Raw genomic sequence first — 14697 nt, 5'->3', positions numbered from 1 at the left:
GTATACTCGGCCTAGTCTGATGCATCCTCCGGACACTGCTTCCGGAGTCTTCTGCGGACTCTGCATGGTTTACAACCATGCGGAGGTGGTAATAGTTGATTACCATTGGCCACAGTGCCTACCCACTACTATAATTTTAAATTCATGCAAACATACTGGTCTCCCCTCTCACTGAGTTATTCACTCTTGTTGTGGAGATATTGCTATTCACATTGAAAAAATGTCGCTCCAAAAAGAGTCAAATGGTTAAAAATTAACATATCCGTCTAATTTGGTTACTTTAAGATATAAAAATAACATACCCAATCGCCGATTCCCCGATTGCCACTTAAACCGAAATTCCCTGCAAATCGGGGAATTTCCCGCGAGTTGACAAGATGAAGAATGCAGCTGTGCTAATCACTTCGTACATGTCTTGGAAACCACAATTTGTGTGTATTTTAGAGTTTTTTTCAGTCACATGCCGAAATTGTAACTTTCTTCCCCATTTTAATTGCAGGTATGTACACAGTATTTAACTATGCTACATGGGTTTATCACCCGCACTTAACCTTCCTAGGTATTTACCTATAGTTGTACATAAATATGTATGTATGAATACATTTAGTTCACCCAATGCGCCGCTACTACTTACATACATATGTATGTATAAATTGCCACTGAGCAAAACTACTTGAGAAAAAATCAGTAGTTTAATAGCACGAGTGCAACACCGTACACGTGATAGAAGTAAAACTTCTTAAAAAAAAGCACCTGTGTGCGCCCCAGAAGTAGAAATATTAACAACAATTAAACTACGAGGCAATCAGACGAATACAGTTGTTTATTGTATCCAAAGTTGGTACCAAGTTGATAAGTTTTTATCATTTCTTATAAATTTTTTATTTTTAATTTTTACGAATACATATCATCCTTGATATCATCGTATCCTTGATCATCCTTTTTCGCTTTATTCCGTATTCGAAAAACTATGTGTTTCAATGCACACATCGATTTGAATACATAATTTAGATTTAGAGAATATTTTTAGCAATTTATTTGAGAAAAATAAAACATTTAGTTTATTGTTTGTATTTTCGTCGATTTTAAATTTGCTACCCCAAAATAATTGATATCAAATAAAACACCTCTTTGAGGTAAAATTTTTGAGTGACGAAAGCTGAACTAGAAACACAAAATTTATGATATCAATTTCGTGACGAAAATTATACGCATTTTTTAACTGCCTTTCAAACGTACGGAAAATCTTTTTTTATTTATTCGGAACGTTGCGAATTTCCGTTTACTGCTAGAAACACGATTAAAAAAAAAACAGAACTTTTGCAACGATTCGTATGAATAAAAAAGATTTTCCCTACGTTTGAAAAGCAGCAACTTAAGAAAGTTTTATTACATGGCAGTTGAGAAGTGCATGTACATAAATTTCATTAATTTAATGAAGGAAATTTTTGCACATGCAGCAGTACATAGCATGCATTTAGGCGCCTGGTGTTAGCAGTCGCGTCTAAACAAGAGTTTTCCCAGGTATAAGCTGTATACCAGATGAAAGCTAAGGTTTTGCGCTAGATTTGTGGAAACCTAGAATAAAATCGACTGACCAGTTTTTGAGAAAATGCCCGAAATCTGTATTTTCAGCAGCCCGATTTTTAGTTTCCAGGCGATAACGTTATGGCGTATTTATATTTTATAAACACAAAAGATAGCGTTGGATAGCTTGTTTGAAGTCCCTTCTACTGATATCCAAATCAATGACATGGACTGAGTACTGCAGCCTCAGTGGTAGTTAAAAATTTTTTTTTTCCAATTTCAGGCAGCAGGCACGCCCACACAGGCATACGAATCAAAACAACCTGGAACAAAACCTTCTTAGTTTTTTGTGTACTTTAATTCCTGAAAGTTTGAAAAAAATTAAATGATGGTACGTACAGACGCCACATACATACCAAAGCATCTCGAAGGGGAGACACGAACCAAAACACATTTACATCTATATCTTTCCAACTAGTGGCCGGATATAAGGTATCGTTCGAAAGGTATTGACCTAGAGAATAACACTAAATATGTTGGGTGTATCCACATGCCCCTTTAACCGGCAAAAGCAAAAAAACATTTTTTGTTTGGCAACACTTTTGCCTAATTTTTAAGAATCCGGTTAATCGTTTACGAAGCTTGAATATATTTTCTGGACACACTCTGCAAGACCTTTCCAACGATATATCAAACATGTCGATTGGACGTCTGGATAAAAACTTCCAAATCTCGTGTATATATAAGCGAGTCAATTCAGCATGCTACTGTTGCTGCTTTCTTCACTCGCGCACACTGGCGTGCGCTGTGATGAGGTCACGGGGTGGCCCGAGCCCACGATCATAATTTTTTTCTTTTTGAATTTAGTATGGTTCCAACCACCGCCGAAGCCGCACCGCTTAACGTACTTCTTTGTAATTTCTTTAAAAGCCACTCGGGCACAAAGTTTAATTCCTGTTCCTACGAATATCATATATTTTTCAATAAAATACGTTTTGCTAATTGAATTGTATCCAAAAATCCAATCGGTTTTTTATTTCTTTGGATCCTCCTCACTTGGCGCACCCTGTGCCATTATTACTCCCATAAAAATCAACATGGTCCTTTGTCGCTAAAGCGCAACCCGCGACCAAAGCGAAGTACATACATAAGTACGTTTGCACATAAGTGCCAGTGTGCGAGAAATACTAAAAGCGGTCGGCAGCAAAACACGGAAGTAAACGCGAAAGGCGGCAGGTAAAAAAAGACCCGAAAACTAAGTTGTACACCAGAAAAAAGTTGTGTGAACAAAAATTAAACAGCAAAAACGAAAAGTTATTAAAAATTAAAGAATTAAAAAGTTATAGTGGTTATATCGGTAATTAAAAAAGGAAAGAAGAAACACCAGCAAATGAAAGAGAACGGAAAAGCGGCACCTGTAAAGTGATGTATGTGTATGAACATTAGTGTGGCAAGAAAACAAAGCGAAAAAATTTAGAAAGTGCTGAAACAGAAAATAAACCGGAAATTTAAAGTGCTGAAAAGTAACAAATTATACAAAAAAAAAAGAAGTAAAGTAAAAAGAGAAAAATTTCTCAAGGTGACCCCAAAGAAAGTGCTGAAATAAAGCCACAAAAATTATCGTACACATATAACTAAAGAAAAGTTCGAAAAAAATCATACATATATGTACATACATATAACCGAAATCAAATAAAAACCATTTTAGAAAGTTATAAAAAAAAAAAATATAAGCGAACGTAAAATTTTGAAAATTAAATACAACGGAAATCAAGAGTAGAAGCAAAAGACGAGAGAGGAGGCAGCAAAAGGAACACCAGGAGCTGGACGCACGCAAAACGGATGACGGCAACAACCGGATACAGCACAGTTCAGGCGGTACAGTCCCGACAAAGAAATAACAGGTGGTACCCAATAAGCAAGTAAGTGCACCATTCCCCTACCAACTATCCTAAACTTGCACATAAAAAGATACATACATATATTACGTATGTAAATTTGTTAGCGGTTCCCCAGTACGGTAAATTGAAGCCACTGAACTTCTAATTTACCGTAACTAAAGTCATATCTCCTCAAGACATACATATATCCCGACATATATGTACATAAATAAAAGTATATAATCCCGAGCAATATCACATTTCCCCTCTTCAAAACGGAAAAAACCGCTATAAAATATACAAACGTAATATAATTTACATACCTATTTACCCAATCTCAGTTTCACTGCCCCCTCATGTTCACATAAGTCTCGAAATTTCTGCACAGTATGTACATATACATGTGAGTTCTAGTGTTACGCGCGAAACAAATATTTACTCATCCATATATACATCAGCTCATTTGTCCCGTACGATACACGTAGTTACATATGTACTTCTATATACGAACGTAGAAAAAATTCACCAAGTCACGCACGTATATTAAACAAGTACATAGTTACATACTGGACACCCGTTTGTTCATTTCCCCGCTATCACTCTAAAACCACTTGGATTCTGACATACATACTCACATATACGCATGACCCAGGAGCATAACACACGAAATTGTGTTTGCAATTATTCTCCTATTAATTAGCGGTACCCGAAAAGTATTAAATCGCTTCTCTCTTGCCTCCTTCTTCCACTTATGCCATAGAGATTCACCCAGTTCGAAAAATGATTCGGCTTCAAAATTTGCGAAATATACATATATAGTATATATATATATTAGGCTGGGTCGATTTTGTATGGGGTAAAATAAAAGTCATTTGACCGCATTGTAATAGTAATATTATGATGTCTCAGGTCTCAGCCAATTGTTATTGGCCACGAAAGATTAATTTAAAACTTATCTTTAGCCCGCGCAATTGAATCAAAGTGTATGAATTTTGTAAATGAAACTTTGGCTTGTAATATCTATGGAATGCGTTATTGTAATAAACAGGACGATATATCAAATTAAGGGCTATTAAATTTAGTACCTCACGTTCACTTATCATTTTTCAATAAGTCTACACGTTTTTAAGATATTAAGATAAAACTTACAAAAATCATAATTTTCCCTTATGAATTTTCAATTCTTAATTACTTCAGCAACCAAGTGAAAAATACAAAGAAGTGAGACGAGATTTATTTCAAGCCTTTTAATGTTTTCGGATGTTTATATAATATTAAAATGACCATGGACTTGGTCACGCCGATTTGGTCAGTTATCAAGATCGTGGTGAATGAATGTAGGTATTTACATACATTACAATTAGGGTGAGAAACGCCCATTTTGAGTCCATTTTTGCAGTCTTGAAAACTGGTGCGGAAGGGTTTCATTAGTCGCCGCAGAAGCACATATATATGAAAGTAGGGGACGTGCAATAAGTGTTTAGATATACATAAATATTTTAGTTAATTCCATTATGTGAAAAAGTGTCTGTAGGTAAATGCAATAGTCTTTAACATATCCTGGGAAATCCTTTTGCGGACTCTCCAATTGGACGATATTGCTTTGCATTCAGCTTGAACGAAAAAAGTCACTCGCTTGCACAGTTTTCTGTAATCCGGTTCTTTTATTTAAAGGTTATTTATACAATTGAAGAGAAATTTTTTTAGAAAAAAACTGGAAATCCACTTAAGTTTTTCGATATAACTTTGGTAAATGTTACTCGATCGGTGCGTAATAATTAACAAATTGAAGGCGAGACTTAATGTTACTGATTTTTGATAATAATATGACTAAAATAGTTCAGATTATAAACAAATTATTTAAAATAAAAAAACAAATCTTGAACAAAATTTTTTATCATTTTCTTATATTTGCAATTTTTATATTGTATGCATAAACATAAGTAAACCAATTAGTGTGTCTAGAAGTTGTGCCTGTTCAGTGTTTCCATACTAATTTGCATAAACAAAATTTTTCCGCGATGATGGAAAATAATGGCTATTCTATTAGAGCTACCGAAATTGTTCCTAAATTTGCAAAAAATCGCAAACTATAGCTAATATTAAAAAAGGATTAGAATATTTGCAATTATCAAGAGAACAATCAAAATTTTCCTGAAAATAGATGAGTTTGAGATTAACGATAAGATAAAGGGCTGCGCGAAATGATACTTGCCTTTATCTTTTGCGTTAAAGGATTCATTATCTAATAATATGCACCAAAATTTTTGGCTAAACCCAGAATTTTTAACAAGAATTGGTCTTATTCGACTAGTGTGCTGTGGGTCACTTGGCGGTCGATGCGCGGGCTCTTACAATTAAAATGAAAGACTAATATTTCGCAGGCTTGTTGTTGACTTCATGATACAATATATTTTCACTATTACCAAGGGATTTGAGAAAAATTAGATTTTCGACCCGCCCTAATATATATATATATATATATATATACGTACATACTCACAAGCCGAAAAGCCAAACGGTATACCCATTTACTTACGTACGTATACATATAACCTCTTGCATATTTATCTATTTCGCTTCTCTCGCTCTCCACCCACCTTTTGCGCTTACAAAATTTGCAACTCCAGCAAATACACATACGTGCACACATACATATATACTATTGGGCTCAGACGCGCTGGGACAATATACAGTATAGGTCAAGAAAATAGCACCGAAGCAGATACAGTAGAGCTCATAAAAATAGCACCACACAANCAGACGCGCTGGGACAATATACAGTATAGGCCAAGAAAATAGCACCGAAGCTGATACAGTAGAGCTCATAAAGATAGCACCACACAAGGAAAAGATTTTTTAAACGTTGAAAAGTAGCGTAAATAAATATTTTAAATTGAAAAATAAAATGGTGCTAAGTATCTCAAGGCAATATAAAGATATTGTTACGTTGTTTACCTATTCACTCCAGTCTCACCCCGAATTCCACCAATTACCCCTTTAGAACCCAAAATGGAAAAGAAATCTTCCACTGATGCTGACTCAAGCCTTCAGGACTTCATTTTTGATAGCAATAGGCTAGAGTCATTTTATTCAAAATGGTTCAGCACCCTTATAAGCGAGCACACCCAAACGCTCTTAAATGTTAAATTACAGCAACTTGACAAGTTGTGGGATGCTCTAATAACCTCGTATAGAGCAGTATCCCGCTCTGAGTACTTTTCTGAGTCTATCGGATCTATTGAGCAAAAATATAATAAATGCTCAGAAAGTTATGAGAACTGTAAGACGCAAATTTTAGACGGCTTACAGCTTCTCGGGGCAAATTCCCAGTCACAACAAATCACCATTCGAGCCACAAATTCCACTCCAACTTCGAACTCCCAAGAAGTATTCCTCAAGGTACCACCGTGTGACACATAAATTTTCCACGGTGGGTACGAAGACTGGCCGGCATTCAGAGATATGTTCACGGCAGTCTATAAAAATAACCCCAAACTAACCCCAGCTCAGAAATTATACCATTTACGGCAAAAAAAAACCAGAAGTCAAGCAGGACAAATAGTCAAACAATTCCCTCTCACTGACGATAATTTTGAACTTGCCTGGGATGCCTTAAAGTCACGGTACGAGAATCGTAGGATATTGGTAGATAAGCAATTAAAAGCGTTATTTAATATCCCCCTCATATATACAGAAAGTGGTGAGCAAATCCAAAAAGTTCAATCCACCATCAATAATTGCCTCTCAACCCTCTCAGCACAAGGAATCCCTACCAGCGATTGGGACTCCATCCTTGTATATTTATGTTCCCCAAAACTGCCCAGTGAAACTCTGTCTCTATGGGAGCAATCACTCAGCTCACGGAAAGAGTTACCGCTGTGGGCAGATATGAATAAATTCCTCACAAGTCGGTATGAAGTAGTAGAAAGACTACATGCATACCGGCCAGGCAAACCAAACCCCCCTAAAATTTTCATGTAGATCTAAATCAGCCGATCTCATGCAAACTTCGCACCTCAAGGCACCCCATGAAGACATGTGTTAAATTTAAAGCACTGTCCGTATCTAACCGTTTAAGATTATTGTGAAAATTGCCTTTCTTACTCCCATTTAAAGAGTGATTGTACAAGCAGCTTCATCACAAAAACATCACTCTCTTTTACACTTCCCGCAAAAAACCCAGCAACCAAAACCCAATTCAAAACCCCAGCGAACAACGAGTCAGCTGTCGACGCAGACTAGTACGGATACTGAAGCGCCCACTTGCTCAAAATATGCGACACATAAACCACCATAGAAAAACGACGTAAATAAAGTGTCATCTCATTTTTCGAGTACTAACATCACAACTCTCCTCCCAACGGCGGTAGTACCGATATATTGTGNCCAGAAGTCAAGCAGGACAAATAGTCAAACAATTCCCTCTCACTGACGATAATTTTGAACTTGCCTGGGATGCCTTAAAGTCACGGTACGAGAATCGTAGGATATTGGTAGATAAGCAATTAAAAGCGTTATTTAATATCCCCCTCATATATACAGAAAGTGGTGAGCAAATCCAAAAAGTTCAATCCACCATCAATAATTGCCTCTCAACCCTCTCAGCACAAGGAATCCCTACCAGCGATTGGGACTCCATCCTTGTATATTTATGTTCCCCAAAACTGCCCAGTGAAACTCTGTCTCTATGGGAGCAATCACTCAGCTCACGGAAAGAGTTACCGCTGTGGGCAGATATGAATAAATTCCTCACAAGTCGGTATGAAGTAGTAGAAAGACTACATGCATACCGGCCAGGCAAACCAAACCCCCCTAAAATTTTCATGTAGATCTAAATCAGCCGATCTCATGCAAACTTCGCACCTCAAGGCACCCCATGAAGACATGTGTTAAATTTAAAGCACTGTCCGTATCTAACCGTTTAAGATTATTGTGAAAATTGCCTTTCTTACTCCCATTTAAAGAGTGATTGTACAAGCAGCTTCATCACAAAAACATCACTCTCTTTTACACTTCCCGCAAAAAACCCAGCAACCAAAACCCAATTCAAAACCCCAGCGAACAACGAGTCAGCTGTCGACGCAGACTAGTACGGATACTGAAGCGCCCACTTGCTCAAAATATGCGACACATAAACCACCATAGAAAAACGACGTAAATAAAGTGTCATCTCATTTTTCGAGTACTAACATCACAACTCTCCTCCCAACGGCGGTAGTACCGATATATTGTGATGGCGAATATCATAATATTCGCGCTCTGGTGGATCAAGGCTCACAAAAAACGTTTGTATCATCCCGGATACAGAAACTCTTTCTGGAATGGGTGGAATGGTGGTGCAAAATTCAAAGAAAATGTGCGAAATCACACTCTGCTCAGCAGATCGAGCCCAGAAAATAAAGACCCAAGCCATTATTTTTCCCCGATTGACCCATTTTCTACCTATAACCAATATCTCTCATATTAAGTTAGAAGAGATAAAACGATTAAGGCTCGCTCCCAACTGTCCCACCCCAAATAAAATAGATATGGTAATCGGCAGTGACCTAATCCCCCGAATTATCCTACAAGGGCTGCGAGAAAACATAAGCGGAAGTCTCACAGCGCAGAACACGATATTTGGATGGATTCTGAGCGGCCCAATCCAGGAGAGGATCTCCACCTTTACCACCCAGGTAACCGAACCCCAGGAGGAATCGTTAAACTCACTGCTGAAGAAGTTTTGGGAACAGGAGGAAGTAGCTGCCACGCAACACCGTTCAAGTGAAGAGGACTTCTGTGAGGAGCTGTATCGGCGCACAACAATCTGGCAGACAGACGGACAATACATGTTGAAACTACCCATCAAACCCGAATTCCCAGACATCATGGATCTAGGACACTCTCGACTAGCAGCGCGGCAGCAGTACATCAGCATCGAAAGGACTCTGGAGAAAAAACCTGACCTCTGCAAAAGGTACTCAGAAGTTCTGGAAGAATACATCACCATGGACCACATGGAGCCCACCTCATCCCAAGAAGTCATCAATGGCGGTAAATACTTCTCCTTTTATTTACCACACCACGCTGTCATAAAACCCGACAGCAAAACAACAAAAGTACGCGTAGTCTTCAATGCTTCCAGAATATCGCACTCTGGAAACTCATTGAATGACGTGCTATATACTGGCCCAACCCTTCAAAACGACTTGCTGCTCATAATTCTCCGATGGCGCCTCTACAAGTTCGTTTTTAATGGCGACATCGAAAAAATGTATCGCCAAATTCTCGTCCACAAGGAAGATCAAGACTTCCAAAGAATCNGAGAAAACATAAGCGGAAGTCTCACAGCGCAGAACACGATATTTGGATGGATTCTGAGCGGCCCAATCCAGGAGAGGATCTCCACCTTTACCACCCAGGTAACCGAACCCCAGGAGGAATCGTTAAACTCACTGCTGAAGAAGTTTTGGGAACAGGAGGAAGTAGCTGCCACGCAACACCGTTCAAGTGAAGAGGACTTCTGTGAGGAGCTGTATCGGCGCACAACAATCTGGCAGACAGACGGACAATACATGTTGAAACTACCCATCAAACCCGAATTCCCAGACATCATGGATCTAGGACACTCTCGACTAGCAGCGCGGCAGCAGTACATCAGCATCGAAAGGACTCTGGAGAAAAAACCTGACCTCTGCAAAAGGTACTCAGAAGTTCTGGAAGAATACATCACCATGGACCACATGGAGCCCACCTCATCCCAAGAAGTCATCAATGGCGGTAAATACTTCTCCTTTTATTTACCACACCACGCTGTCATAAAACCCGACAGCAAAACAACAAAAGTACGCGTAGTCTTCAATGCTTCCAGAATATCGCACTCTGGAAACTCATTGAATGACGTGCTATATACTGGCCCAACCCTTCAAAACGACTTGCTGCTCATAATTCTCCGATGGCGCCTCTACAAGTTCGTTTTTAATGGCGACATCGAAAAAATGTATCGCCAAATTCTCGTCCACAAGGAAGATCAAGACTTCCAAAGAATCGTCTTTCGTAGGTCCCCAAACAAGTCCATAGAAGATTTTAGGCTGAAAACAGCCACCTTTGGCGTCAATTGCGCTCCCTATCTGGCAATCCGTACGCTTCATCAGTTAGCGCAGGATTGTCAAGACGAATTTCCGCTCGGCAGCAATATCCTCCTACGCGAAACATACGTGGACGATATGCTCTCAGGCGGGCATAATATACAGTCCACACTATAAGCTCATTAACCCAAGTTAAAGACGCCTTAAAATATGCAGGTTTTCCACTACGAAAAATCACCTCAAATCACCCAAAAATCCTGGAATCAGACCCAGATTCCGAGGTCCTTGATGTTGATTTTCTCCAGTTTCAGGACACTAGCTCTACAAAAACGCTAGGCATAAAATGGAACGCGCTAATGGACTCCTTCTCTTACACGTACGATCCTGTTCCCGCTGCCAACTCGAGGACAAAAAGGCAAATATTATCAGCGGTAGCGAAATTGTTTGACCCGGCAGGATGGCTAACACCAATAATGGTTTCCGCTAAAATGCTCCTTCAGCAACTATGGATGGAAGGAACTGACTGGGACGAGCACGTAAAACAAGGCGCTTTCCACAAATGGAACACTCTGCGGGAAAATCTCCCCGGGATTAATGAAATTGTTATTCCCCGCTGGGTGCAATTCTCCCCTACTTACCGTGTACAAGAACACGGGTTTTCAGACGCCTCTGAAAAAGCTCATTGCGCCTGTGTCTACCTCCGTGTACAAATTGCCGAAAACTCCTTCTCGTCACACATACTCGCAGCTAAAAGTAAGGTAGCCCCCCTGCAAACAGTCAGCCCCCTCAGACTTGAGCTCTGTGGAGCCGTCCTACTCTCCAAGCTGGTTGATCAACTCCACTCCGAACTAGATTTGCCTGCTCATGATTTATACCTCTGGTCAGATTTTTCCATTGTGTTGGCGTGGTTAGAAAAACCGCCACACACTTGGAAAACTTATGTTGCCAATAGAATTTCGCTCATACCACAAAATGATCTAGGCACCCGCGGATGCCATTCCCAGGGTCTGGCGACGTGCGCATTGTGGTGGAATGGGCCCGCATGGCTGCAAAAACTCTCCACTTCGTGGCCAAAAAGCCCATCTCCACATTCGTCACCCCCTGAACAACGACGTATGGAGCCCTGCACACGATTGAATCGGTGGACATAATGCGTTTTTCCTCCTTTGCACGAGCGTTGCGAGTAATAGCGTTTATGTATCGGTTTATAAACGCAGCTAGAAAGCAACTGATACCCACTTCTCTCCCCTTAACGCACGAGGAAATAAACCAAGCCAAACTACGTATTATCATTCAGACTCAAAGCCAGTACTATATCAACGAAATCAGCTCATTAAATGCAGGGAAATCGCTTAGCATAAAAAGCCCTTTACTGACTCTGAATCCGATGGTGGATAGAGCTGAAATTCTGCGCGTGAATGGACGTTTAGCTTATGCAGCGCTTAGTTACAATGAACGTCACCCGATCATAATTCCAGAAGAGTCCAAGCTCTGTGGTCTGCTGCTCGACTTCCTCCATACCACTCTTCTCCACGCTGACAAACAACTCATGGTTGAAATGGTGCAAAAAGAATATTATATCCCCAGGCTGAAACAAAAAATAAAAAAAATCATCTTTCATTGTAAGGTCTGCACCATTTATAAACAAAAGATGCGGTCCCAGATAATGGCCGCGCTTCCTCCTGAATGATCCACCTGCACACTTCCCTTCAATACAGGTGTTGATTTTGCTGGGCCCTTTCTTGTGAAAACATCTATACTCCGGCGAGCTCCTGACGCAAAGGCGTATGTGTGTGTATTTGTATGCTTCTCCACCAAAGCAGTACACTTAGAATTATGCTCAAGTCTGACCACTGAAGCGTTTAAAGCAGCGTTCTCCCGATTTGTCGGCCGCCGTGGATTCCCCCATAAAATCATGTCCGACAACGGATAAACTTTCGTGGGTGCGCAGCGAACGCTGCAAAGAGAATTCTCACAATTTCTCAAAGAACCGGCTACTGAGATCGCCGAAAAATACGCAACCCACGGATTCTCATGGCAGTTCATCCAACCATATGCTCCTCACATGGGCGGGCTATGGGAAGCTGCTGTAAAAAGCTTCAAAATCCATTTCACGAAGGTCGCAGGAAATCACAAGTTCACCTTCGAAGAATTCACCACCCTCCTTATCCGAATTGAAGCGGTGTTGAATTCAAGGCCGCTCTCCCCAATTTTTCAGGATCCCACTGCTCTGTTGGCGTTACCGCCAGGACATTTCTTACGTGGTGCCCCACTACTTTCTTTGCCTGAACCCCCCTCGGAAACCCTCTCATTGACGAACAAGTGGCACAAATTGAAGGTTATTTATCAGCAATTCAGTAATCGCTGGAAAAATTAATATCTAAAAGAACTCCACAAAGGGCATAAGTGGAAGCGGCAGAAACACAATATCAAAGAAGCGGATTTAGTTGTAATCAAAGACGACCTTCTCCCTCCAAATGAGTGGAGACTCGGGCGTGTGACCCACCTCCACCCTGGTCCAGATAATAATGTCCGCGTGGCGGACATTCGCACGCAAGCAGGAAACATCACTCGTAACATCGCTAAACTGTGCCTACTACCCTCTTTGTAATAAACCCGCTCTCAGTTTGTTGGACAGATGCCACTAACTCTATCTTCTTCCTCCACAAGTCACCGATTTCCCATAACTAATGGAATTTTTTCGAACTTTCTCGTCCACAGGTACAGGATGGAGCCCAACCAATGCCGGCTGTGCTGTCGATTCCACTCCTTCCGTTTCTGCCACGCCTTCAAAGCGATGACACCGGAGGAGCGGTAGGAATTCGCAAGAGTTCACCGCTATTGCATCAACTGTCTGGCGACATCGACAAAACCGACGCTTGCGACTCCGCAGATAGCTGTCACCGGTGTGGAAAGGCCCACGATACCTTGCTACTCCGCTCCATGTCACCATCTCCTGAACGTCGTCGCCATGAGCCGCCTCCAGTCGTCAGCCGTAGACGACCAACGCACGGTAGCCGCGTCGCCAAGAAACCCGTACCGGATCACGGTCGCAACAGCGTCCAGCGGCGCATTTGCGAGCTCTTCAGCAAAGCGGTTCTGACTCTCGGAGAGCTACAAGAGCTGCTGAACCTCTCACCGGTTCAGGTGGGCCGCCATGTCGAGGACATGAGCCTCAACCTTATCGAGTTTAAAAAGAAATCATATGCACATTTTTTGAGATAGCGTAGTTGTATAAATTGCGGGCGGCTGGCAGCATTGTAACACCATTGTGAAATAATTTGAAGTAAATTTGGTGTTATTGTAATGAGGTCACGGGGTGGCCCGAGCCTACGATCATCCTTTTTTTTCTTTTTGAATTTAGTATGGTTCCAACCACCGCCGCAGCCGCACTGCTTAACGTACTTCTTTGCATTTTCTTTAAAAGCCACTCGGGCACAAAGGTTAATTCCTGTTACTACGAATATCATATATTTTTCAATAAAATACGTTTTGCTAATTGAATTGTATCCAAAAATCCAATCGGTTTTTTCTTTCTTTGGATCCTCCTCACTTGGCGCACCCTGTGCCATTATTACTCCCACAAAAATCAACAATTACCAACTCTTAATTTTAGATTTATTTATAATAAAATATATTATAATTTTTAATTAGTATTATTTTTACGTTATATGTTGTGTTGGGTTCAGTTACGCTAATTTTAAGGTTTTGGTATGATTATTACAACATAAGGGTTAATGCACAAGTCTACACAAACGTAGCGATTGTAATTTCCTCTTTTTGCTTTGTTCGTAACACTTAACTATAACTAGTTTTATAAGAACTTATTAAACTCTCGTCTAGGAGAATTCGTTTTGTACTCGACCCGCTTACACGTTCGCCGCCGCTCACTAACTTTTCGCTAGTTGTACCCGCATTTTTTAGATTAGTAAAAACCCGCGCCTGAATATTTAGATTCATTAGTTTAAGTAAACTAAATAAAAGGAACTGAATTCCGAGATACTCCGCGTTTTATTTGGACATTTATTTGGAAGGGAATCCGCCGCATCAAGCTAGTCTTTCATAGCCGGATTGGTAATCCCGCTCACATACAATTGTGTAATACGAACACATATATATACAAACGTGTATAAGCGAAAATTTATAAAATTCTAGTGATTTTAAATAAAGTGCAATCGAGAATTGAGCGAAAAATACATACCCTGTAAAATCAAAATTTA

Source organism: Rhagoletis zephyria, unplaced genomic scaffold, assembly GCF_001687245.7.
Source record: "Rhagoletis zephyria isolate East Lansing unplaced genomic scaffold, Rhagoletis_zephyria_1.1 Rzeph_scaffold_00615, whole genome shotgun sequence".
NCBI lineage: Eukaryota > Metazoa > Arthropoda > Insecta > Diptera > Tephritidae > Rhagoletis > Rhagoletis zephyria.
This window is presented reverse-complemented; position numbering follows the sequence as displayed.